The 27,319-nt window shown below is 41.9% G+C and overlaps 1 protein-coding gene across 1 annotated transcript in view; it reads left to right on the top strand.

Moving 5' to 3' along the window:
• The window catches only part of STARD13 (StAR related lipid transfer domain containing 13), a 497,221-nt gene that overhangs the window by 15,883 nt on the left and 454,019 nt on the right, over positions 1 to 27,319 (top strand). The window lies entirely within an intron of this gene.

Below are 27,319 nucleotides of genomic sequence, written 5' to 3'. Positions count from 1 at the left end.
AAAAGTACAAGTGCTCGATCAAAAAGTGACTTGAGTAGAAGTGGAAGTGCTCGATTAAAAAGTGACTTGAGTAGAAGTACTAAAGTATTCAACATTTTTTATATTTAAGTATGGCAAGTAGTTTTTTAAAAAATTTTGCTACTCAAGTACTGAAAGTAAAAGTACCAGTAGTTTTGAAAAAAAAAATTGCTACTCAAGTACTGAAAGTAAAAGTACAAGTACTGTGTTATGTAGTTATTAAAGAAAGAAGTCAAAAGTTTGAACATCATATTGTTTTTTATTATTTCAAATGCAGCTTTTATTTATACATACAGTAGCATTTATTTTTGTATGCGCTGATAATACACATGTTTTGAGCTTCATGAAACCTGCCATCTACTGTTCTGGCAGTGGTAATTTTTATAATAGTAACGAGTAACTATGCAGCACAAAAAAAAAAATATTGGAGTAGAAGTATTGAAATCTAAAAAACGTAGTGAAGTAAAAGTGGAAGTAGGAGAAAAAAATTCTACTCTAGGAAAGTACAGATACCGCCTTTCGGTACTTAAGTACAGTAGTGAAGTAGTTCTACTTAGTTACTATACATCTCTGTATATAAGTAACCGTTGACACAGGCGTTTTCCCGTGCACGCATATTGGTATATTTTTCAAAAAGTAAAATTTTACTAACAATGGCCACATACCCCATCTGCTTTACCTACATCATAGGGCTGTCCCTGGAATAGCTGTGGGAATAAAACACTCAGCAAACAGTAAGATAGAGGCGTAACTAGAACCTTCAGGGCCCAGGTGCAATAAACCATGAAAGATCAAATTCAGCCACTTAGCATCACACTGCCCCCGGTGCACACAGGAGGAGAGGGACATCAGGAGAAGGAGCAATTCGGCTCTCTCCTCGCCCATCTGTTCAACGGAGGAGGGGGGTGAACTATCAGTGCAGGGAGCCAGCAACCCCTCTCGGGCCCCTCAACAGTGGTGGAACGCCAGGACCCGGTCGCAGGTGCAACCTCTGTGACCTAGGTAGTTCCGCCACTGATTTGAGATCTGCTGATCTATAGAGAGATGCAGAGTAACTTGGTGCTTTGCACATACAGAGAAGAAGAACAGGTTTGTTTTAATACTCCCCTCTCCAGCTCTACATACTTACCTTTCCATCACATACCACCATCCTACTTATCACTCTGTTCAGCAACCAGGACGAAAGAAAGGTAGCCCCGTGTAAACTTTGATGCAGTCAGAGCTTATACAGGGCTGAACAATAACCCCCAATGTGAAAGAACTGAGCCAAGCACCAGCACTCAATCATGAAGTGGGTCACATGTTCCTCCATACCCTAAAGTACTAGGGATTTTCCTTGCTTCTTGCAACAGAAAGAAACCATGGGGGATCAAAGGAAAGTTGAATATGTGTTGCTAGAAAAGAGGGAAAAAAAGTTAGCTTTTTGCTTCATCTTGCATGGGTTAAGTACAGATGTGCTTTAAAGAGGACCTTGCAGTCTGTAACAAGTAAAGGCTATATAGTAGCCCCTCAACAATGTAAAAAAATACTTACTTTGGATCTCCTTTTTTGAATGCTTCACAAGGCAAGGGTGACATTATTAAAGTGACTTTAAACCCAAAAACAGAAGTTTAATATATTGCAGCTTACCAATCCTTAAATGTGAATTAATTATCTTTTTTTCAGCTTTTTTTCCATTTTTTTTCATCTGGTATTAAAGTGAGTAACACACTTCCTGTCTAAAGCCACACACTACACATACACACGGGCCGAATGCTAGGCGAATGCTGGCAGACATTCGGCCCATGTGTATGCCAGCCGGTCCGACAATAGCCGGTCAATTGGCCTGCTTCTGTCGGATGTGCATGCTGGAAAACCAGCAGCCAACTGGCTCCCAATTAGCTCTCTCAGCCAATGGCGAGGGGCATCCCCCTGTCAGAACACAATAGCTCAGCGAGGGAGATCACTGTACTGAGGTCGGATCATTAGTACAGCAGCTCCGATTGGAGCTGACAGTTTTTTCTTTTTTCGTTTAGCCCACTGGGTTGAAAGGAAAGACACTCATGGTGTGTGCCAGGCTTTAGGGTGTCTCCATTCTGTATGGAGGAGTAATGCAGTCATCTTTGGACAGCAGCATTTTTTATCTAGGGAGCAGGTAGTGTTAGATGCGCTAGCCGATTTGAATGAATTTGGGGTGGGTCCCTTTTCTGAGTGTGGCCAAGCCGCCAATGTCCTAAATGCCTAGTTATTTTACTCTTTATTTTGCCAAACATCAATTTACAATAGAATTAATGCACTACAACCACAAGCCAAGGGTTTATGAAGCATCATGCCCATGGCATATGAATGGCCTCCTCTGGCCGTATTGTAGGCTTTAGGTGGATGGGTGAAAACCATGGTTCCACCATCTATTTTACAGTGGCCGGTGAATTTACAGTGTCACACAGGAGGAATAGTACAAATAATACAATAGCAGCACTCCTTCTCCTAGCTGTGTCCTGTGAGGCTAATGAACATTATTTTTATACTGGTATTTCATTTTTTTGTTATCCACGCCTTAGTGCTATTTTTGCAGACACAGAAAATTGGAATTTTGACAGACTACAAAATACTGTTTAAATTGTATAAAAATATTTGTAAGATGGGTGTTATGATATGGTGTCTGTGTGCCAAGAAATGAAAAAAATGAACTGACACATTCAAGCTTTTGGTATTATATATCTCGTGCCTCAGGGGGCTCCCGTGTTTTGATTAACTTACAAGAAACAGCAAGGTTTGTTTAATCTGAATTCAAAAGATGACTGATGGCTTTCATGGCTCCAGTGTTTTGGTTCTTGCAAAAAACAGAAAATATACTGTATTGCTGTTTAATAGATCAGCGACTTTACTGAATTTAATTGGCAAAAGATGTATTGAGCTTAACCACTTTACCACCGGAGGATTTTGCTGTCTTACGTCTGGGCCACTTTTTGCGATTTGGCACTGTGCAACTTTAACTGCCAATTGCGCGGTCATGCAATGCCGTGCCCAAATTAAATTTATGTCCTTTTTTTCCCACAAACAGAGCTTTCTTTTGGTGGTATTTGATCACCTGTGCGATTTTTACTTTTTGCGCTACAAACAAAAAAAGAGCGACAATTTTGAAAAAATAACAATATTTTTCACATGAAATTCCCCCCAAAAAAATTTAAAAATCAAAATTTTTTAGCATTTTAGGCCAATTTGTTTTCTGCTACATATTTTTGGTAAAAAAAAATCGCAATAAGCGTATTTTGATTGGTTTGCGCAAAAGTTATTGCGTTTACTAACTAAGGGAAAAATTTCTGTCGTTTTTCGTGGGTTTTTTTTTAACGAGTAATGGCGGCGATCTGCGATTTTTTTTGCGGGACTGCAACATTGCGGCGGACAGATCGGACCCTTGACTGACATTTTTGACACTTTTGGGGGTACCAGTGACATTACTACGGTAATCAGTGCTATAAATATGCACTGTTACTGTAAAAACGACACTGGCAGGGAAGGGGTTAATTTTATTGGAGAGGGAGGGGTTAATGTATGCCTGGTGCTTACTGACATGTGTGGGGGGAGGTGACTGAGTGACACAGGGACAGATTGCATGTTCAGCTATGCTGAACCCTGCAATCTTACCCTCCGCCCGCTTTGTTTACACAAGCGGGCGGATCTCCACACTCGATTCCCCGACGATCGGGGAAGAGCGGCGGTGATCACCGCCGCTCCTCCCCTGGCCCGACTCCCGTAGGTCTACGTCGCCAGACGTTATAGAGCCACTTTGCCGCAGTACAGCTCTAGTGATCAGCGGTAAAGTGGTTAATATCCAGTAGATTTAGGTGTATCATTTATGAATATTTATTTTCTGTGCAGTGGAATTTGATGGAAGCAAATGCTGGGGACTGGGATGACAAATCTCATGGCAATAACCGATCGGTGAAGACTCAGACAGACATCCATCAGTAGGGTATGGAGTGCATGGGCATCCATACCAAAAGATATTCTGTAGTGTCCATGACATTATTTTGGCTACCAACAAATTCTAAAAACTACCATAAGAACTAGAAGGGGAGCTGGGGAGAAAAAAAGTTAGACAAAACACAAACACATCATGGTCATAGATGACTTCTTTTTTTTCATCAGCCAGAAGACTGATTAAATAAAATGAATGAATTCCCCCATTCACACAAGTAATAGAAAAATTCTCCCTGTTGTGTAATTGTATTCTGACAGCAGAATGACTCCATTGCCAGAATGCATTGATCAGCAGGGGCTACTGCTGATCACAAGAAACCAATGGGCTGAACCAAAAAAAACAAAAAAAAAAAAACAGCAGATTTTCCCATCCACTTAAGTATATGATCTTATGTTAAACAGGGAGGGCCACACAAAGTTCGTAACTTGGCTGGTCCAAATTAGGCTGTACCCAGGACTTGTAAGTTGCATTGTATTTTATTTTATTCTTGTATTTAGATATACACTATATTATCAAACGTATTGGGACGCCTGCCTTTAGACCCACTTGAACTTTTATGGCATCCCAATCTTAGTCCATAGGGTTCAATATTTAGTTGGCCCACCCTTTGCAGCTATAACAGCTTAAACTCTTCTCAGAATGCTGTCCACAAGGTTTAGGAGTGTGTCTATGGGAATGTTTGACCATTCTTTCAGAAGCACATTTATGAGGTCAGGCACTGATGTTGGATGAGAGGGCCTGGCTCGCAGTCTGTGCTCTAACTCATCCCAAAGGTGTTCTATTGGGTTGAGGTCAGGACTCTGTGCAGGCCAGTCATGTTCCTCCACCCCAAACTTACTCATCCAAGTCTTTATGGACCTTGCTTTGTGCACTGGTGCACAGTCATGTTGGAATAGGAAGGGCCATCCCCAAACTGTTCCTACAACGTTGGGAGCCTGAAATGGTCCAAAATGTCTTGGTATGTTGACACCTTAAGAGTTCTCTTCACTTGAACTAAGGGGCCAAGCCCAACCCCTGAAAAACAACCCCACGCCATAATCCCCCCTCCACCAAAGGATTTGGACCAGTGCACAAAGCAAAGTCCATAAAGACATGCATGAGCTAGTTTGGGGTGGAGGAACTTGACTGGCCTGCACAAAGTCCTGAACTCAACCCGATAGAACGCCTTTGGGATGAATTAGAGCGAAAACTGCGAGCCAGACCTTTTCTCCAACTTCAAAGCCTGACCTCACAAATGCGCCTCTTGAAGAATGGTCAAACATTCCCATAGACACACTCCTAAACCTTGGGAACAGCCTTCCCAGAAGAGTTGAAGCTGTTATAGCTGCAAAGGGTGGGCCAACTCAATATTGAACCCTACAGACTAAGACTGGGATGCCATTAAAGTTCATGTGGGTGTAAAGGCAGGCGTCCCAATACTTTGGGTAATATAGTGTACTTTCAATAAAAATGTAATCAAACTTACCATTCATGTTCATGGTAAGCATTAAATCAGTGAGCTGCTGGGTGGCATGTAAGAATGTGTCAGGTCTTACGGCATACAATTTCTCTACACTGGGTTCCTGCCATCATGCAAGTTCATACGTACTGATATGTTTTAGCCTTACTTTATTCCACTACATAACTCTTCAGTCATAGTGATGGTACCCTGAATTATATTCTAACATTTTAAAACAGGTCTTAGAGATGCAATAGTTTCCACTTGCAGAAGTCTCTTCCCATTTCACAGGTACAGCCCAAATACGTGCAGGAGGTATTTATTGCTAATTTGGTAGGTAAACTCTCTATTTGTTGTTTCCAGTTCAGACCTAATTTTTTGCTATAGGAAAACACAGGCTGTTCCTTTTTTAGATATTTTGATAAAAGTTACTGACCATGCTTTTGTAGATGGCAGATTGGGGTCAAGGATTTTCCTTCTGGTTCTGATGAGCCACTAAGCAAATGAGTATGTTAAAATGTTTGGATTATATGATATGCATGTCATATAAATATTACATATTGTAAAGTATTTTCTTCCAGTCTTTCCCCACTGCATCTAAAGATTTATAACCAAATATAATAAAGTAATCCAATTAAATCACTGCAAGCATTAAATAACTCCTAGAGCTACCCCCCAATGAATGGTACTGCAATATTCATCAAAAGAGAACTGTTGCCAATACAAAAAGAAATTCAATATTCTAATAATGCATTTGTACTTTGTTTTTTCTTTAATTGCAATGATTTTTATATAATAAAAGAAATACTCTGCAAACTGAATGGCACTGGAAAATGTGATTACATTACAGTTCTCAAAGGCCGGCAATCCAATGCTATAATAACGTCGTTCTTATCCCAATTATCTTTTGTCTTTTATTAATATGTATTTTTCTGATAACATTTACTGTGTTTACAGTACACACTAACTAAGCTATCCATTAGGAACACTATATTAAAATGTATGTATAGCCATTTTTTTTTTTGTTTTGGGTAGAGCACGATTGGGTTAAAACCCCTGCTACTTTATTTTTTGCTGTTTGGCATTGGGATAATTTCCTTTCACTTCTAGGGGTACAACAGGTAGTTAGAGAAAATCTCCCAAAGTATAGGAAATTCTCCAGAAAAGGTGTCCTAACTGAAATATTTTCTTTACCTTTTTTTTCTGGCAGCATCTCTAAAATGTTGTATCTTTTATGCATTTATCACTCAGTGACACTGGTCAACAGTACAAATATAGAGGCTGATCTGCCCAATGGGGACACAGATATGCATCAATAAAAACTTGACATGTTTGTAACTGTTCCCTACTCTGTCCAAAAAAAAAAAAAAAGATTTTAAAACTAGGCAAGGCCTCTCTTTGGTCTGAAAACAGTCCAAATAAATTAGAATTTCAGCAAACTAGGCTAAATTTTTCCAATCTTCAGCTGTCCAGTTTTGGTGAGAGTTATGCCGGGTACACATGGGCAGAAAATTGGCCAAAAACAGTAGGTTCGTCAGGAACCGGCTGACTTTCAGGACCTGTATACTATACAGCTCCCTGTCCAACAGAAGCCGGTCTCACGACCGACTTCTGTCAAACAGGCATACTGGAGAACCAGCATCTCACCAGCATCCAGTCAGCACTGGCAGAAAATGGCCTGTTCAACCCAAACTCATACTGTAGTCTGTACCAGACTTTAGTAACTAGAACATTTGCTGGTGGCACTGTGGTCCATGAACCTGAAGGCTGCAGTTTAATTGTCAACCATCAGGTGTCTACCATCAGTCAGCAATTCCCAGAAATTAGTTTGTACCCCTTGTCGAACCTGCTATCTGTTCCAGTCCCTGGTCCCTACCTGCCTCCCTCTACCTTTGTCCATTACCCTTCTACTGCTTTACCTGATTTGTCCTTCTTTTCTGTATATAATTAATTAATTTTGCTTTTTACATGTGCTCCCTGGGCTTGTATGGATGCTGTATCTATGTGTTTTGTCACATGTGTGTTCTGTTCCGAATAAATGGTATTGCTTTATTTAGATTTGAGTTTAGTTTTCTCTGTGTAGCTGCACATATGTAGTCATGCTAGGACTGCAGGATACAAGCACATGGTATTCTGACATAACACTGAGGCCATAATGACCAGAGTACTGATGGTGAATGCCAGCTACCCAGAGTGCACTTGCAAAGAAAATCATTTATTGGCTACTTGTATAAAATTTATTGTCTTAATTATTCATTATTATATATTATATCAGACCCCAGCGGTGGGACACCTTGCCTGTTACCGGACCCTGGTGGCAGGGGGCCTAGCTTGTTACCACACCTCAGAGGCAGAGCACCTTGCCTGTTAGTAGACTGGGGGAGCTGGACACTTGTTACCAAATCAAGTGGCTGGGTACCTAGCCTGTTTCCAGGCTTCCTCCTTGTACTACTACCTGACCCCCCTTTACCTGATTTTCCCTTCTTCTCTTTATTTTACAAAGCCATCCACAACTCTGCCCCCAGCTACATCACTAACCTGATCTCAAAATATCAACCTAGCCACTCTCTTTGGTCCTCCCAAGACCTCCTGCTCTCTAGCCCCCTTGTCACCTCTTCCCATGCTCCCCTCCAGGATTTCTCCAGAGCTTCTCCCATTCTTTGGAACTCTCTACCCCAATCTGTCCGACTGTCCCCTAATCTATCCATCTTTAGACGATCCCTGAAAACACTTCTCTTTAAAGAAGCCTACCCGGCTACTAACTAATAACGCTGTTTCACTTGCTCCATCAGCTCATCCCCCACAGCTATTGCCTTTTGTATCAATTGACCCTCCCTTTTAGATTGTAAGCTCTAACGAGCAGGGCCCTCTGATTCCTTTTGTTCCAAATTGTAGTATAACTGTAATGTCTGCCCTCATTTTGTTAAGCGCTGCACAAACTGTTGGCGCTATATAAATCCTGTATAATAATAATAATAGTATAATTTATAGACAGGCCCCCCCATAGATGGTTTGAATCTTTTAGCGGGCACTGGCCAAGATTCTAACCATGTATGGGCAGGCTGAATGTACCCAAGTTGATTGATCAACTTGGGTACAACCAGCCTGCCGGATTTTACATACGATTATTGCTGATGGCTGGTATAGCCACTTGCATTAATAAAAGTGAATATATACTCCAAAAAGGGGTGTATATCCCTCGCACCTATGGATGTCCTAGTTTGGAGGAGGGAGTAAATTAAGTAAATAAATATATAAATATAAATGGTAATAGCAGCTGCTATAGGATAAAAGATAGACAAAGAGTAAAATCACAAAATATTTGGGACTTGATATAGCGCTTGCTAATACTAACCAGAAATGGACAATTGCTTGTCAATATCCTGGGTTAGAAGTGGTAGACAAATAAATAAAGTACTCTGGAATAGATGAGCATGTGCGTAATAAAATGTGGATAAATAAATAAATAAATATCACAATATATAAATATCACAATAAAATCATATAAGTGCCTTAATAGTGCCAGAAAATAGTCCAAATATAAAGTTCATAAGTAACTTTGGTGAATATGCAGGTACAACTTGAATGCCAATAGGGAAAGTGCAGGTGCTTTGTGCTGGGTCCTCCAATAGTCCAAATGCTGGTACTTGTGGTGTCAACCGTGTGGAATAATGGGGGATAAACACTCACCAGAAGTTGTGGGTCTTAGGTACCGTACAGTATTAAGACCTAATAAGCCTTATGGCCACCTAGGCCGGGGAGGTAACTGCTGGGCTTTGTAGTCCTGGCTGGAGCTGTGAGGATAGGGTCTGCTTTTTTATTCTTTGCCCTGATCGGACCCTGGGGATCCAGACCATCCAGGAGAGGGATTCCAGATCATATGGGACTACAAAGCCCAGCAGTTACCTCCCCGGCCTAGGTGGCCATAAGGCTTATTAGGTCTTAACACTGTACGGTGGGTTGATTTTTCTTCTGGACTTTATTATTTTTCTTCAGGACTATTATTGAATAATTAGTACGTTTATTTGCACAAAGCACTTTAAAATTGATTTTTAATGGACTGAGTTTATGGTTTATCTATTAACAACATAATCCAGATTGCATTTACAACTTTATGCTCATTTATTATAGCAGCAAACTCCCTCCCTCCCCCCCCCCCCTTTATTTCAGGGTTTTTTTTTTTTTTTTTTTGACAGGTTAATTGTTTGGCACGCGTGTTTTTTTTTTCATTTTAGCTAGTTCTATATGTTGTGTTTCTGAGAAACTTTTCTGTTTACTACAGTTTTATAGGTTGGTTATATTGTCAGCCCGAACCAATATAACCATTCTTCTGTGACATCTGTGTTATCAGCAAGGCTTTTATATCCACAGAATTGCTTCTTTACTGGATTTTTTTTCAAACCATTCTGGGAGGTGTCAAACTCAATTTAATCGCAGGCTGTATCAGCATTATGGTTGCCTTCAAGGGCCTGGTTGTAAGACTATATAAATGCATCTTCTCTTTGAAGAGGTGTATTTTACTGCGCTAACCTGATATTAGTAAACCAAGAAAAGTGCACGTGCAAACGTGTAATCAATTCTTAAAGTAATAAATAAATAAATATATCGATCCTGATGCAAATGGAATAAATAATGTAAACAATGAAGTCTAATTGTGATAAATCATCCACTAAAGTGCAAATGCAAACTTGTGAAAAATTACTTGCAATATATGCCAATCAAATAGATTATTAGTGCCAATATATCCAATATGTGAATTAATATACACATAATTAATGACATTGAATTCAAAAATTAATTAATTAAAAATAGTCCGTGAATAAATACATAAATCTTTAAAGTGCAAAAACGTGCTCAAAAAGTCTCTGGTGTGCTGGATGGGATCGTGCGTGACGGTGGTTCTTAGGGTTCTACCACTCTGTGCCAAATGGGGTAAGGTAACACACTTACCAGATGGTGTGGATTCCAATGGCGTACGCCAAATGGAATCTATAACACTTTATGCTGCTGCTCCTGTATGTGGATAAGAGGGTGGACGTTCTCCTCATGGATAAGGGTGGACACTCTTCAATGGCAGTCAAAAACAAAACTGTGTATGTCAATAGGCAACAAGATCATCCTCCTGATGACAATGTCCACAAGATAGGCTGGAGGGAGACTCAGTTTAATTAAAAATATGATCATTTAATTTCCATCACTTCTCTTTATCATATTAAATTATGGCCTCTGCATTCGATTATTACTGATTTTAGTAATAGCTTAAGGGCAGGTGTAGACCGGAATGGAGCCTACTCACACTCCTGTACCAGATGGTGCCAATCTAAAAAGAAGTTGCACACTGCTGGTATCATCCACAAGTAACTTTATTGGAGACTGTTGATGGTTCTGCCATGATGTTCTGCCTGAGCAGTCTCCAATGCACAGAAAAGCACAGGATCTGGTAGAGAAGTTCTGTCCTCCTCTCTGCTGCTGATTGCTGAGACAAGGTGGGGGAGGATACAAGGGAGATGGCACTGCTGCAGGAGAGGTATGAGGGCTGCATGAAATGGCCTGGTGGGTCGGATTTGGCCCGCAGGCCTTGTGTTTGACACATGTAGGCTAGAGACTTTTATGCGTGAAAACCCCAGAAGATCAGCTGTTACAGAAATACCCAAACTAATCCATCTGGCACCAACAATTAATGGCATGGTCAAAATCACTCAAATCCCATTTTTTCCATTTTGTCATTTAGTGGTAACATTAACTGAAGCTGCTGACCTGCATCTGCATGCTTTCATGCATTGTGCTACTGCCACATGATTGGCTGGTTAGATAATGGCATGAATAGGCAGATGTTGGTGTGTGTGTGAAAGTACTGAACCCAGAGATGGCCAGGAAACCAGTTTTCATAAGCTGGCTATATACTAGTAGATCCCAAAACAAACATTTGTACAAATATGCATATAAACATTCGTCTGAAAAATGTTTGTACATTCGATGACTGGGCGAATGTCATTTTAACCACTTGCCAATTGCATACTGTATATATATATATATATATATATATATATATATATATAGTGGCAGAATGGCTCTCCCAGGCAAAACCACATATGCATACGTCATTTGCCTGCGAGAAGCTAGGGGGCGAGCACGTGCCTGCGGCCGCACGCTGCCACCCCCGCTCGTAAGTGGGGAAGCCGATGCATGTGTCAGGCGGCTCTGATTGCTGCCTGACACTCTCGATCGCTCCCCGCTGAGAGAGAAGGACGGTCGGCTGTTGTAAACACAGCTGACCGTTCTTCTCCCTGCAATGATCACAGAGCCCATGTGATCCTGTTATATAGGATCACATGTCTCTATGGTCATCTCAGAAGCCCAACCCCCATTCAGTTAGAATCACTCCCCTAGGGTCACATTTAACCCCTTGATCACCTATACTGTTAACCCCTTCCCTGCCAGTGTCATTATTACAGTAACAGTGCATATTTTTAGCACTGATTACTGTAATAATGTCACTGGTCCCCCCAAAAATGTCAAAAATGTCAGTTAGGTGTCCGATCTGTCCCACAAAAAATCACAGATCGTCGCCATTACTAGTAAAAAAAAAATTACATAAATCTTTAGACGAGATAACTTTTGCGCAAACCAATCAAAATACGCTTATTGCAATTTTTTTTTTTACCAAAAATATGTAGCAGAAAACAAATTGGCCTAAAATGTTAAAAAATTTAGATTTTTACATTTTTTTTTGAGAATGTCATATAGCAGAATGTGAAAAATATATATTTTTTTCAAAATTGTCGCTCTTTTTTTGTTTATAGCGCAAAAACTAAAAATCGCACAGGTGATCAAATATCACCAAAAGAAAGCTCTATTTGTGGGAAAAAAAGAACGTTGATTTTGTTTGGGTACAGTGTCGCACAACCGCGCAATTGTCCATTAAAGTAACGCAGTGCCAAATCGCAAAATAGGGCCTGGTCATTAAGGGGGCAAATCCTTCCAGTCCAAAACTGGTTAAAATACTTTAAAATGTTGTCAGCTTTTAAGCATTAAATTTTGGAATGAATGTAATTTTCCAAACAAAAACCACTGTTGTTGGAGAAAAATTTCCATCCTGCTTTGTTGTCACTGTGTTCAAAAACTAAGGGGTTTATTTACTATAGGGTAAATAGACTGTGCACTTTGCATGTGCAGTTGCACTCTGCAAGGGCATTTGCTCCAGAGGGGAAGCTCTGCTAACTTTCATTATCAAATTACAAGCAAACATTTTTATTTTTTATTTTTTTTTATTTTCATTGCATGTTTTTGGGTATTCTTTGCAAAGTGAAGCTTCACCTCATTAACTAAGCTCTGGAGCAATTGCCCTTGTAGAGTGAAACTGCACTTGCAAAGTGCATAGTTTATTTGCCTTTAGTAAATCAACCCCTAAGAATAAGGAATTTTCAACGGAATTCTATTAGTGCATAGCAAGCTTTAGGCAGAGGCCAACAATGGCAGCCTCTATGTTCTGTTAAAGCAGGGGTGGGGAACCTTTTTTCTGCCAAGGGCCATTTGGGTATTTATAAAATCATTCGGGGGCCGTACAAAATTATCAACTAATGTGATGGCTGCAACTGCTTCTCTTTGGTGAGGTGTGTGATGTTAGCTGGTATTGATGATGTTGCTACTCGCAACTGGTTTTCCTGGTTTGCGTCGGTCAGTCTGGAGCGCAGTCGACTCTTTGTGGTGGTAAGTTTTGAAAAGAACTGCTGGCGAGTACTGCTGGTGGGTACAGCTGGCTGGTACTGCTGTGAATACTGCTGGCTCTGGCTGGTACTGCTGGCTCTGGCTGGTACTGCTGGCTCTGGCTGGTACTGCTGTGTGTGCTGCTGGCGGGAAATGTTGGCTAGCAGCGGTGCCGCGCTGGAGGAAGAGGCGACGCTTCCTGTATTGGTCACAGGTGGAGTGCATTTGATATCACTCCGCCTGTGACTTACTCAGACTGTCAGAATGGAGCTGAAACTATACAGGAAGCATTGGCTCCGTTCTGACAGATCAGAGAGACACAAACTCAGCTGCACGGGGGGCCAGACCAAATGACTTTGAGGGCCGCATACGGCCCCCCGGCCATAGGTTCCCTACCCCTGTGTTAAAGGATCGTAACAACATTTCATTGTTATAACAACATTTCATTTACCAGTATATACTAATTAGCTGATTCACTTACAAGTTTCTTGTATGTATTTGTTACTCCAGCCGTAGCATTAGCCTGCTGAGGTTTTCAGCTCTGACATGACTAGCAGAAGTTTCTTATACAGTATATTCTTCTTAATATAAAATGCATGGAAAGTGCCAGCCTGGTGGGTCATGGTGAACCTGAGAACTCGGCTGTATAGATATTGCTGCCAGTGGGTGACTTTTTCAATATGTATTAAACATTAAAATATCTTTGACTCTTGAAAATCAGTTTCCTGCAGGTACATGGCTATTTGTAGTCATATCCATAGATGTATGTTTTCTATTTGTTTTTTGCTTTTCTTCACCCATCACCATATATCTCATTCATATAAAAGGCGTTGGCAGTGCGATGAATGTGGATTTTTACCGTACAAAGCCGCTCTTTATGAACTTGTCTTGTAAGAGCATAATCCTTTTATTAGCTGTACACTTTAGGATACACAGTAGCACTTCAGTGACAGGCAAATATTTGTATAATAAAAAAATGTTTTTCTAACTCCTCATGGGACTGTCAAAAACTAGTGATCCCTGAATAGAGAAATAATACTAGGGATTCAATAGGTACACAAGCTTTGAGGTAATAAGAATGTGGATCAGGAATACTTTGTGACTCATTGGTCAGCCATGGAAGATGACAGATGGGAATGAAGAGGACGTGTCACTCAACCATTACTCTATGCAGATACCATAGCTAATTCTGGAAAATTGCAGATGGCAGCAGCTCATATATTACCATACGTCCAGGCTGTGGACAGGAAAAGCTGAGACCAGGTCTGAAGCCCTTTTGTAGACCATATATGCCGTATATTGGACAAACAGTCATAATAAGTTGACTTGGATTCTAGGGCAACGTTTCTCAACTCCGGTCTTCAGGGCACATTAACAGGCCAGGTTTGCGTTTGCAAGAAAACTAAAATACATCACAGGAAATATCATTTGCTGCTCAGTAATTGCAGTATTCTAGTCTGCATCTCCCCAAGGTAATACTTAAAATCTGGCCTGTTAGTGTGCCCTGAGGACTGGAGTTGAGAAACACTGTTCTAGGGAACAAATCAGGCTGCTCACAGGACTGTTTCAATGTCGTTGAGATATATATATATTACTGTCCCTTAATTTTAGGGCAGCCCCATGCATTAGGGGTTGTTGGTAATTATTCATGTTCCTTGGAGATATCCCTGGTATACAGTTTCCATGTGTTGGGGAACATTGCATTAACCCCTTTTCTTTCTTTTTTAAAGAGGAAAATTGTTATTGACACAAATTTTTTCCAGGGCCACACACCAATATAGTGAATCGCAAAACAAAGAACACAAAATGGGTTCAGCTAGCTCTTCACAAATCAGGAAAGCCCCTCAACATGTTACACCCATATAGGGCTTCATTTTCTATGATTAACAACATTTTAGGTGAGTTGCATGGGTGCTAAAAGGATAGATTCCAGTGCTAAGTAATCCAATTCTCAAAGTAATAAGTTAGGGCTCTTTCACACGGTCCGCCTCCGTAGGCGGATCCGTGCTGCTCAGCAGGGATCGATCCGCCGATCCCCGCTGAGCCGGCGGATGACAGCTCCGTCTCCGCTTGCAGTGCGGAGAGGGAGGTGTCACAGCCCCCGCTGCTCTCTATGGGGGATCGGATGAGAGCGGACCTCCTGTCCGCTCTCATCCGATCCGATCCGATCCCTGAACGGATGGAAAAATAGGGTTTCCATCCATCCGGATTTCACGGACAGGATTGGATACGGATGGCAGCGGGTGTCAGCTGAGGTGTGTCCGCTGACATCCGCTGCCCCATAGAGCTGCATGGAGGATCCGATCAGATCCCCCTAAAAAACTGACAGGCGGATCTGATCGGATCGCCCTTGTGAAAGGGCCCTTAGGTAGGATCAGTGCCAGTCATACTTTTTACATTTTGGCCCAGTGATTGTAGGAGCGTAAAGATGTTAAGTGTAGTAAGTACACCGCATAAAATTATTTCACAATGTCAGGTACACCTAGACCCCTTGAGAATGTAGGGTACACAGCAACCATCTGGAAAGTCTGTATTTTTTATAATATCATCTAAAATTTAGCAACTCCATCTGAATTTTTTTAAGCGCTGCCATAGGTAGAGGAAAGGTTTCAAATAGATACAACAGTTTAGGGATTATCATGATCATTTTAATAACCTAATAGTGAGATAGGTTGTGATGCCCATATGTGAAGTTGTTTTGCAATTTCCTGATACAGAGTGGAAAATTTTGCTTGTATTAAGTAGGATAGGTATGAGTGATATAGACACCTAAGTACTTAATCAAGTCTGTCTTCCAAGAATAATTAAAATGGGCTTATAATTGGACAAGGATTTGGATATTGGTGGTTTTTATGGTATTAATCTCATAACCCGAGAACTCCCCATATTCCTCCAGTGTTCGGTGAAGGTTGGCTAAAGAAATAGGAGGATTGGTAAAAGTTAAAAGAATATCATTAGCATATAAAGATATTCCCTATTGCACACAAGGACTCAAGTTATGTCAGAATGGGCACATACAGTGGGTACGGAAAGTATTCAGACCCCCTTAAATTTTTCACTCTTTGTTATATTGCAGCCATTTGCTAAAATCATTTACGTTCATTCTTCTTCCTCATGAATGTACACACAGCTCCCCATATTGACAGAAAAACACAGAATTGTTGACATTGTTGCAGATTTATTAAAAAAGAAAAACGTAAATATCACCTGGTCCTAAGTATTCAGACCCTTTGCTGTGACACTCATATATTTAACTCAGGTGCTTTCCATTTCTTCTGATCATCCTTGAGATGGTTCTACACCTTCATTTGAGTCCAGCTGTGTTTGATTATACTGATTGGACTTGATTAGGAAAGCCACACACCTGTCTATATAACACCTTCCAGATCACAATGCATGTCAGAGCAAATGAGAATCATGAGGTCAAAGGAACTGCCTGAAGAGCTCAGAGACAGAATTGTGGCAAGGCACAGATCTGGCCAAGGTTATAAAAAGATTTCTGCTGCACTTAAGGTTCCTAAGACCACAGTGGCCTCCATAATCCTCAAATGGAAGACGTTTGGGACGACCAGAACCCTTCCTAGAGCTGGCCGTCCGGCCAAACTGAGCTATCGGGGGAGAAGAGCCTTGGTGAGAGAGGTAAAGAAGAACCCAAAGATCACTGTGGCTGAGCTCCAGAGATGCAGTCAGGAGATGGGAGAAAGTTGTAGAAAGTCAACCATCACTGCAGCCCTCCACCAGTCGGGGCTTTATGGCAGAGTGGCCTGACGGAAGCCTCTCCTCAGTGTAAGACACATGAAAGCCCGCATGGAGTTTGCTAAAAAACACCTGAAGGACTCCAAGATGGTGAGAAATAAGATTCTCTGGTCTGATGAGACCAAAATAGAACTTTTTGGCCTTAATTCTAAGCGGTATGTGTGGAGAAATCAGGCACTGCTCATCACCTGTCCAATACAGTCACAATAGTGAAGCATGGTGGTGGCAGCATCATGCTGTGGGGGTGTTTTTCAGCTGCAGGGACAGGACGACTGGTTGCAATCGAGGGAAAGATGAATGCGGCCAAGTACAGGGATATCCTGGACAAAAACCTTCTCCAGAGTGCTCTGGACCTCAGACTGGGCCGAAGGTTTACATTCCAACAAGACAATGACCCTAAGCACACAGCTAAAATAACGAAGGAGTGGCTTCACAACAACTCCGTGACTGTTCTTGAATGGCCCAGCCAGAGCCCTGATTTAAACCCAATTGAGCATCTCTGGAGAGACCTAAAAATGGCTGTCCACCAACGTTTACCATCCAACCTGACAGAACTGGAGAGGATCTGCAAGGAGGAATGGCAGAGGATCCCCAAATCCAGGTGTGAAAGACTTGTTGCATCTTTCCCAAAAAGACTCCTGGCTGTATTAGATCAAAAGGGGGCTTCTACTAAATACTGAGCAAAGGGTCTGAATACTTAGGACCATGTGATATTTCAGTTTTTCTTTTTTAATAAATCTGCAACAATGTCAACAATTCTGTGTTTTTCTGTCAGTATGGGGTGCTATGTGTACATTCATGAGGAAGAAGAATGAACTTAAATGATTTTAGCAAATGGCTGCAATATAACGAAGAGTGAAAAATTTAAGGGGGTCTGAATACTTTCCGTACCCACTGTATAGTGGAAGCTAAGGGTTTTATGTATATGGCAAAAAGCAGGGGAGAGAAAAACTAAAAGAGGCAAAAAGCAGGGCATCAGGGTCAAAAATGGGGTGGAGGAGGCGTGAGGCAATTTTACTGTGGACCTATTTGTACCATATAGCACACGACAAGCCTGAAGAAAGGGTCCTTTATTGCCTATGTGGCACCCTCCTAGTTAGGTGCTAGGAAAGAGCATATGGGTGGCCCTGTCTGCATATCAGGGGGCCTGATTATTTAGTTAGGCTCTCACATGTTTCCAGGTGTGACCTGTTGAGCCTGGGGAGTCTCCCCACTGTTTCCACTGAGGGCTCTTATTGGACAGTGGAGGAAACCTAGCCAATAGCACACCGGGGCTTATGGCTATCTCAGTGGGCGGATTTTGCCGCAATGCACCCTGGGATCGGATATAAGTCTGAGGGGAGCATGTGACAGAGCATCTTTGGCGGGAAGCAGAGTCCCAGGAGGAGGGTGGCGGCTGTCTCTCCTCCTATTAGCGCTAGTGAAGGTGTCCTGGGCAGTTGACCGAGAGGACAGAGGTTAAGCTGGGCTGCAGAGAGGGACCCAGAGTGCTGTGGACAGAGTGGAGCTGCTGGGCAGAAGTTTCGGGGAAAAACAGTGTTGTGAGTACTTGAAACTGCCCAGAGGTCTGCCTAGGAAAGGGGACCACTCCAGAAGGTTAAAGGGATCTGGGAGCCAGCTAACCAGTAGAGGAGGCTTAGGAAAGGGGATGCCTGTGTCTAGACCCTGAAGAGAAGTGAGAGGAAAAGTGGGTGCCAGTGTGGGCCCTGAAGTGTTCAGCAGTGCAGCAGTGTATACAGATAGCTACCTCAGCAAGGAGTGCTTAAGGGAGCTTAAAGAGGACTTCTTTAGTGGGAAAAGCAGTCACAAGTCAGTTCAATGTTAACACACTGATTATCAGGCCAGCGTTAACCGGCGTTAACCGGCGTTGACCGTCATCCTGCCAGCGTCAAGTCAGTGCCAATCAGCATTTTTCAAGTGTCTCCGCCAAGTTGTACATAATTGAGCCAAAGGAGTATCCCACTCATTCCCTATCCAAGTTACAAAATAAATACAAAAAACCCAAAGATACTGGACTGGTCATTGTCTCAGTGCTCACTCTTGGGGAAGCATGCACAACGGTACTTTTGTTGCACCCGGTGACCCAGGGGGACCCATATCCAGCAAAATGGCTGGGAATCGTGCTACACCTAGATAATGAAAAGTGGCAAATAGAAATGGCCGACATAGGCAATCAAAAGCCTTTTCAGCAGACTTAAAAGACTCTTGGACGTACATCTCAAGGATCAAAACATTCAGGGGTATGTGAGATGATTGCGTCCACACACACCTACACAGGTTGAACTGGATGGACTATCGTCTTTTTTTAACCTCAACTACTATGTAACTATGTAGCATGCAGTAGATTTAGTTCTTGCAAGGATATCAACAACATCCGCCGCCCTCCTAGTGTTATCCCCCACCTGATGAAAAAAAATGCACAAAATGTGTGACTTCAGTCTAAATAAACCTAAGAGTGTCTTATATATTCACTTTCTTTGTTAACCACTTTAGTAACATGTCCAATTGGCAGGCTTCTAGGTTAGGCCCCTTTCTCACATGGCGGATCCGCACAACGGACCTCGCTAGCTCAGCAGGAAACGCTCCGTTGATCCCCGCTGGTAAGGCGGATGACAGGTCTGTCTCCGCTCACTGTGTAGAGACGGACCAGTCAGAGTCCCGCTCTCCTCTATGGGGAGATAGGATGAAAACAGACAGCATGTCCGTTTTCATCCGATCCAATCTGATCTGACCTGCTGGACGGATAGCGAATGTATCGCTATCTGTCTGTTTTAAGTGGATCTTATCAGATCGGATGACAGACGGGTGTCAGCAGACATCCGCCTCTCCATAGAGGAGAATGGGTGGCCCAATCAGGTTGGCCTGAAAAACAGACAGACGGACCTGATCAGTCCCATCATGTGAAAGGGGCCTTATAAGTTTGTTCATCAGGAAAAAAATGCTTTATTTTGGCAAAAGAAACTAGGCTGAACGCTATGAATATATAAATGGTAAAATGAATTCAGCTCTGTATTCAGTAATACATCATTACATGGGTAGCGTAAGTAAATTCGGCTTAGTATCAGCCTATTTCCAGAAAAATTCCAGAGAAAGATTCTGGCACTTCAGAACTAAAATTTATAGTAAAAGCTGCAAATGACTATAAAACATTTCCTGAAGTATTTAGCTGCAATTGCATTCGTTTTCTTTTTATAGTTTTCCTTTAGCAGTTAGAGGATTGAGATAAGCCATTTATCACCGTGCTGCTTAGAATAGTCAACTTTTATTCATTTATGTAAAACCTTTATCCTAAAAGGAAAAAAAATAGTTTCTGTATCTGCTACAAAAGTGTTAGCTGAAGTTAAAGCAGAACTCTGCCCAAAAGGGAAAGTTCCACTTTAAGACCTCCTGCCCTGCTTATTTTTAACATTTGTCACATTTTTAAAAAAAAAAAAAAAAAATACAGTGTAAGAGCCGGTTCACATAGGAGCGACCCGACTTGCTGGGGCGACCTGTGAAGTCGCGGTGCACAGCGCGCACCACGACCTCGGAGCGGCATTCACAGACTTCATATCATTGAAGTCAATGCAGGTCACTCCAGGTCGCCCCAAAGTAGTACAGGACCCTTTTTCTAAGTCAGAGGGACTTGTGTCGCTCCTATTAAAACGGGTCCTGTGCTAATCTATGGCAGGCAACCCACGGCAACTTGTCAGGCGACCTGGTCGCCTGACAAGTCGCCCCAGTGTGAACCGGCTCTCAAGATTTTTGTTTTTTACAGAATAAGGATATAATTTAGTGTCACTTTAAAGACTTCAGCCCCGGAAGGTTTTACCCCCTTAATGACCAGGCAATTTTTTGCAATTTGGCACTGCGTTGCTTTAACTGACAATTGCGCAGTCGTACGACACTGTACCCAAATACAATTGATGTCCTTTTTTCCCACAAATAGAGCTTTATTTTGGTGATATTTGATCACCTCTGCAGTTTTTGTTTTTGCGCTAAAAAACAAAAAAAGAGCGACAATTTTGAAAAAACACCAATATTTTGTACTTTCTGCTATAAAACATTCCCAATTAAAATTTTTTAAAAATCTAACTTTTTTTATCAGTTTAGGCCAATTTGTATTCTGCTACATATTTTTGGTAAAAAAAAAATCCCAAAAAGCTTATAATAATAATTGGTTTGCGTAAAAGTTTTAGTGTTTTCAAACTACGGGATGGATTTATTGACTTTTTATTATTTTAATTTTTTTTTTTTATTAGTAATGGCGCCGATCAGCGATTTTTATCGGGACTTCGACATTGCGGCGGACAAATCTGACACTAAGTGACACTTTTTGGGGACCAGTGACATTAAAATAGTGATCAGTGCTAAATAATATGCACTGTTACTGTATAAATGACACTGGCAGGGAAGGGGTTAACACTGGGGGGCGATCAAGGGGTTAAATGTGTTCCCTAGATGTACTTAGTAACTGTTTTGGGATAAATTGAACAGAGGCAGAGAGAGATTGGTGATTCAGCTCAGCTGAATCACACGATCTTTCCCTGCCTCTCTGACAGGAGAGCCGTCTTACATTGTTTACACATTGGACGGCTCTCCTGTCAGTTTTTCTGAAGATTGCGGGAGGCCGGCGGCAATCAAAACCGCTCCTCCTGCGGTCTGCCTCCCGCATTGTCTTAGTAGATCTACGTGAATATGCACAGCCGAGCCGCCCTGCTGCAGTAAATCAGCGCAGGGTGGTCGGCAAGTGGTTAAAGTGGTTGTAAAGTCAGAAGGTTTTTTATCTTAATGCATTATATGCCTTCTGTGTGCAGCAGCCCCCCTCAGCCCCCCTAATACTTACCCGAGGTCCATCTAGATCCAGCGATGTTGCAGGAGTGTCTCTGCTGCCCAGGACTCCCCTCCTCCATGGCTGAGTCCCCAGCATGGCGCCATTGGTTTCTGCTGCTGTCTATCAAAATCATTCAGCCAATGAGCAGAGAAAGGGGGTGGGGTCGCAGCTCCATGTCTGAATGGACACAGGGAGCTGTGGCTCGGCTTGGGTGCCCCAATAGCAAGCTGCTTACTGTGGGGGCACTTAACAGGAGGGAGGGGCCAAGAACACAGAAGAGGGACCGAGAAGAGGAGGATCCAGGCCACACTGTGCAAAACCAACTGCACAGAGCAGGTAAGTGTAACAGGTTTGTTATTTTTAGCAAAAAAGAAAATTGAGACTTTACAATCACTTTAAGTCTGCACTGCTGTAGTGATTTGGCAAAAGGTTCAGATGATCAATTTATCAGTTCACTTTGTGGGGGAAACCTTTGGATAGTGAATTTGTAACTCACAAAAGCTTATGTTACATATGGTTTTGCAGGATCCACATCCACGTAAAGTTTACACATTTAGGCCTTGTTTTCACCTGCTTTGCTCTCTGAAGAGTGATCTGTGTTCGGATCGCTCCTCAGAGAGCAACAGAAAGGTGGTGAGGAGGCACTATATCGCCTCCTCACCGCCTGCTCTAATGCTATAATTATATATACAAGTATTCAAAAAGAGACTAATATGCACACAGAGAATTTTATTAATTAACATGTATTAAAAAGAGAAGGGCGTTAAAACATGTTAGATACACCATACAATACAGGGTATAATAGCCAGGTCAATATGAAGCATCAGTTCAAATGAACAGTTCTCTGATATTTAGTTGGTCTAAGCCAGTGATGGCAAACTTTGGTACCCCAGATGTTTTGAAATTACATTTCCCATGGTTCTTAACTACACTGCAGAGTGCATGAGCACCTTGGGAAATGTAGTTCCAAAACATCTGGGGTGCCAAGGTTCGCCATCACTGGTCTAGGCATTTCGTGGAAACCCCCGCTTCCTCAGGACCACAAGTATCATATACAGTATATATAGCTTTTGGCTTGAATGGTAGCCAAAAAATATTAGAAGCAAAATCATCAGATAGATAAATGAGGGAGTGGGAATCTCCAACTGTAATCGTGCCAGTGGCCCATGGGACATGCCCAAGTTAAAAGATATCTGAGACATTGGGGGATATAGGTAAGGTTCTGTGCTCAAATATGCAAAGAACATAGGGACATCCAATTGTCCCAGTCACAAAAGATGTAAAATCCATTGCTGCAGTCATTTGGAGCATGAGATTATCTGCTTGTCTAGTCTATATGGGATGCTGGTTTTGGAAGACTGGGAAACTTGACATACAGTGGGTACGGAAAGTATTCAGACCCCCTTAAATTTTTCACTCTTTGTTATATTGCAGCCATTTGCTAAAATCATTTAAGTTCATTCTTCTTCCTCATGAATGTACACATAGCACCCCATACTGACAGAAAAACACAGAATTGTTGACATTGTTGCAGATTTATTAAAAAAGAAAAACTGAAATATCACATGGTCCTAAGTATTCAGACCCTTTGCTCAGTATTTAGTAGAAGCCCCCTTTTGATCTAATACAGCCAGGAGTCTTTTTGGGAAAGATGCAACAAGTCTTTCACACCTGGATTTGGGGATCCTCTGCCATTCCTCCTTGCAGATCCTCTCCAGTTCTGTCAGGTTGGATGGTAAACGTTGGTGGACAGCCATTTTTAGGTCTCTCCAGAGATGCTCAATTGGGTTTAAGTCAGGGCTCTGGCTGGGCCATTCAAGAACAGTCACAGAGTTGTTGTGAAGCCACTCCTTCGTTATTTTAGCTGTGTGCTTAGGGTCATTGTCTTGTTGGAAGGTAAACCTTCGTCCCAGTCTGAGGTCCAGAGCACTCTGGAGAAGGTTTTTGTCCAGGATATCCCTGTACTTGGCCGCATTCATCTTTCCCTCGATTGCAACCAGTCGTCCTGTCCCTGCAGCTGAAAAACACCCCCACAGCATGATGCTGCCACCACCATGCTTCACTGTTGGGACTGTATTGGACAGGTGATGAGCAGTGCCTGGTTTTCTCCACACATACCGCTTAGAATTAAGGCCAAAAATTTCTATTTTGGTCTCATCAGACCAGAGAATCTTATTTCTCACCATCTTGGAGTCCTTCAGGTGTGTTTTAGCAAACTCCATGCGGGCTTTCATGTGTCTCACACTGAGGAGAGGCTTCCGTCGGGCCACTCTGCCATAAAGCCCCTACTGGTGGAGGGCTGCAGTGATGGTTGACTTTCTACAACTTTCTCCCATCTCCTGACTGCATCTCTGGAGCTCAGCCACAGTGATCTTTGGGTTCTTCTTTACCTCTCTCACCAAGGCTCTTCTCCCCCGATAGCTCAGTTTGGCCGGACAGCCAGCTCTAGGAAGGGTTCTGGTCGTCCCAAACGTCTTCCATTTGAGGATTATGGAGGCCACTGTGCTCTTAGGAACCTTAAGTGCAGCAGAAATCTTTTTTTTAACCTTGGCCAGATCTGTGCCTTGCCACAATTCTGTCTCTGAGCTCTCCAGGCAGTTCCTTTGACCTCATGATTCTCATTTGCTCTGACATGCATTGTGATCTGGAAGGTCTTATATAGACAGGTGTGTGGCTTTCCTAATCAAGTCCAATCAGTATATTCAAACACAGCTGGACTCAAATGAAGGTGTAGAACCATCTCAAGGATGATCAGAAGAAATGGAAAGCACCTGAGTTAAATATATGAGTGTCACAGCAAAGGGTCTGAATACTTAGGACCATGTGATATTTCAGTTTTTCTTTTTTAATAAATCTGCAACAATGTCAACAATTCTGTGTTTTTCTGTCAGTATGGGGTGCTATGTGTACATTCATGAGGAAGAAGAATGAACCTAAATGATTTTAGCAAATGGCTGCAATATAACAAAGAGTGAAAAATTTAAGGGGGTCTGAATACTTTCCGTACCCACTGTACATCTTTTTTGACTATGTTCCCTGCATATTTGATCCCAGCACCTTACCTATATCCCCCAATGTCTCATACTGTATATCTTTTAACTTGGACATTTGGATTTGGGCATGTACCATGGGCCGGTAGGCAGGAATACAGTTGGATATTCCTACTTTCCCATTGATCCATCTGATGATTTTACTTCTAATATTTTTTTGAATACCATTCAATATTTTTTTGGATACCATTCAAGCCAGAGCTATATACTGTACTATATATGATACTTGTGGTATCCCGTGGGGCTCCCGTGAAACGCATAGATCAACTAAATATCAGAGAACTGTGTTTTATATTGACCTGCTTATTATACCCTGTATTGTATGATATATCTAACATGTTTCTTGCCCTTCTCTTTTTATTATTAATACATGTAAATTATTAAAATCTGTATTTTTTATATATAGAGTACAACTCGGTCTGAATTTAGTTCTCAAAGACATATTCAAAATCCTTTTTGAATACTTGAAAATATACATATTTGGGATGATGCCAATGAGAACTTTACAAACATTTGTGAATGGTACCCCACCCTCTGTCTAAATATCAGTGATCCTATAAATACCGGACAAACGCACTGGCCCATTTACTTGAATGGGTCACATTCAGTGGGTAGTACCGCCCACCGAGCGCGACAGGGGGTATAATTCCTGGCTGCAGCATGTGTACACCCCCAGCCGCTGCTTCTGCAGCAAAAGGGGAAGCAATTGAGGGGTGCAAAATCATGCCAGTTTTGCTGCTGACACCCCCCCCCTTCCCCCAGTAGCAAATGTTAATGAGCCCTAAAGGCTATTTCTCAGCTCCTGATGCCATACTGAGTGTAATCCGACATCTGTGTGGAGGGAATGGACACACCATCCTATACACATTCTAGGGAAACATGCAAAGCTGAGGCTGTCAATCACCTGCTGTGAGCTGGAGGGGAAGCGGGGATGTCCCCTGGGGTTGCCGGTGTTGAGATTTACTGTCAGAAGTGACTCATGCAGAGAAAGGAGAGAGCAGTGCTATGGACTGAAGCAAGTACACACTATAGAAGGAAATCCTTTGTTCATTTTTTATGTATTTTTTTTTTTAAGTATTCTATAAATACTTTAAGGACTGGTTCACATCGTATGCAGTAATGTGTATTTTTCCACACCGAATCAATGTAGATCACTGCAAGGGCACATTAAAAAAACTGTAGTTTTCTATGTGCCTCATTCACACCACAATGTGCACAAAATTCTATTTCAGCCTAACAATTCATATGAGGGGACTTTTATGTGGTTTTTTTAAAGCTTATATAGTGTACTGTATTTATTTATGTAGATATTTTGTATTTTCTTAGCAGTGAAGCTTTTATTGGAAATAAAAAATGAATACTTTCAGATTTTTCAGCTGAAGCAGTGTACTGAAGTGACATAATACATGCTTAGAAAGCATCATTTATTCAACTGTCAAATTGCTATCTCCTTTGACAAGTGGAGACTAGAAATGAGATAAAAACACAGGAAAATAAATCAAGTTACAACCTATCTAGCCTAGTACCACATTTTGACTGGGATTAGTATACATAGGCTGCCTGTTTTCTTGGAATTTGTAACCTGATGCATGCTCTATAAATCTACTCACATAACTGTCATCGGGGTCCATCTCCTTCATAGCTGACAGGTGTATAAAGTAAGATGAGCCAATAAAATTTTAGGATGATATCACTCAAGATTTGTGGAGGAGCTAAAAAAATGCCTCCAGCATGTTATGGGCCGCGCCATAATCTAAATTGACTGTGATGTCATGTCTGACACCCTTGACAGTTTATATTTATTACATCTGAGGGAATCCCAGACCAGGCCAAGGTGATCAGCATAGTACCATACAATCCTGAAGACAATGGCCCTAATTCACTAAGCACTCTGTGGGATGTATCGCAAACTTGTGTACCATGAGCTGTAGATATAATCATTATTGGTGAAGGTTCCCTGAGACCTGGACTTCACAATAGAACATACACTATACAGTATTGCCAAATGTTTGTGGCATCTGACCATCCCACCTACACTATATGACTCAATACCACTCCATGCTCATACCATTAGACCTTTCTGCTGCATTTTATACAGTTGACCATCCTCTCCAGGACTCTGCTCTTTCACGATATTCCTCCTATTCCTCTTTTTGTAGGGGTCCCTCAAGCTCTGTCCTTAGATCTCTTCTATTCTCTATCTACACCTCCCTTCATAACCTCCCATGGCTTCTCATACCATCTATGTTCATGACAACCAATCTATATTTTCTCCTTCTCACCGTCTCAGTCTCCTTGACTATTGCAACTCCCTCCTCATTAGCCTACCTCTACACAGACTATCCTCCCTAAATCCCATGTCCACAGTTGGAGCCTTACCCATTAGAAGTCTTTGCAGACGAGCGCGTAGGGTACGGCGTGCTGACGTCACTACGCTGCCCAGAGGAACAGGCTACTTGAGAGCCGGCCGGCTTTTTATATGCGATTCTTTCTCATCTACCATGTGAGTGTTATTTTAATATTTACTTAATAAAGGCTGTACGGTATTACACTATCCAGTCCCCTTCTTTTCT

The sequence above is a fragment of the Pelophylax lessonae genome (genome assembly GCF_965119305.1).
Source record: "Pelophylax lessonae genome assembly, chromosome: 2".
Taxonomy (NCBI): domain Eukaryota; kingdom Metazoa; phylum Chordata; class Amphibia; order Anura; family Ranidae; genus Pelophylax; species Pelophylax lessonae.
The sequence above is the reverse complement of the archived record's forward strand: the minus strand, read 5'-3'. Positions and strand labels throughout refer to the sequence as shown.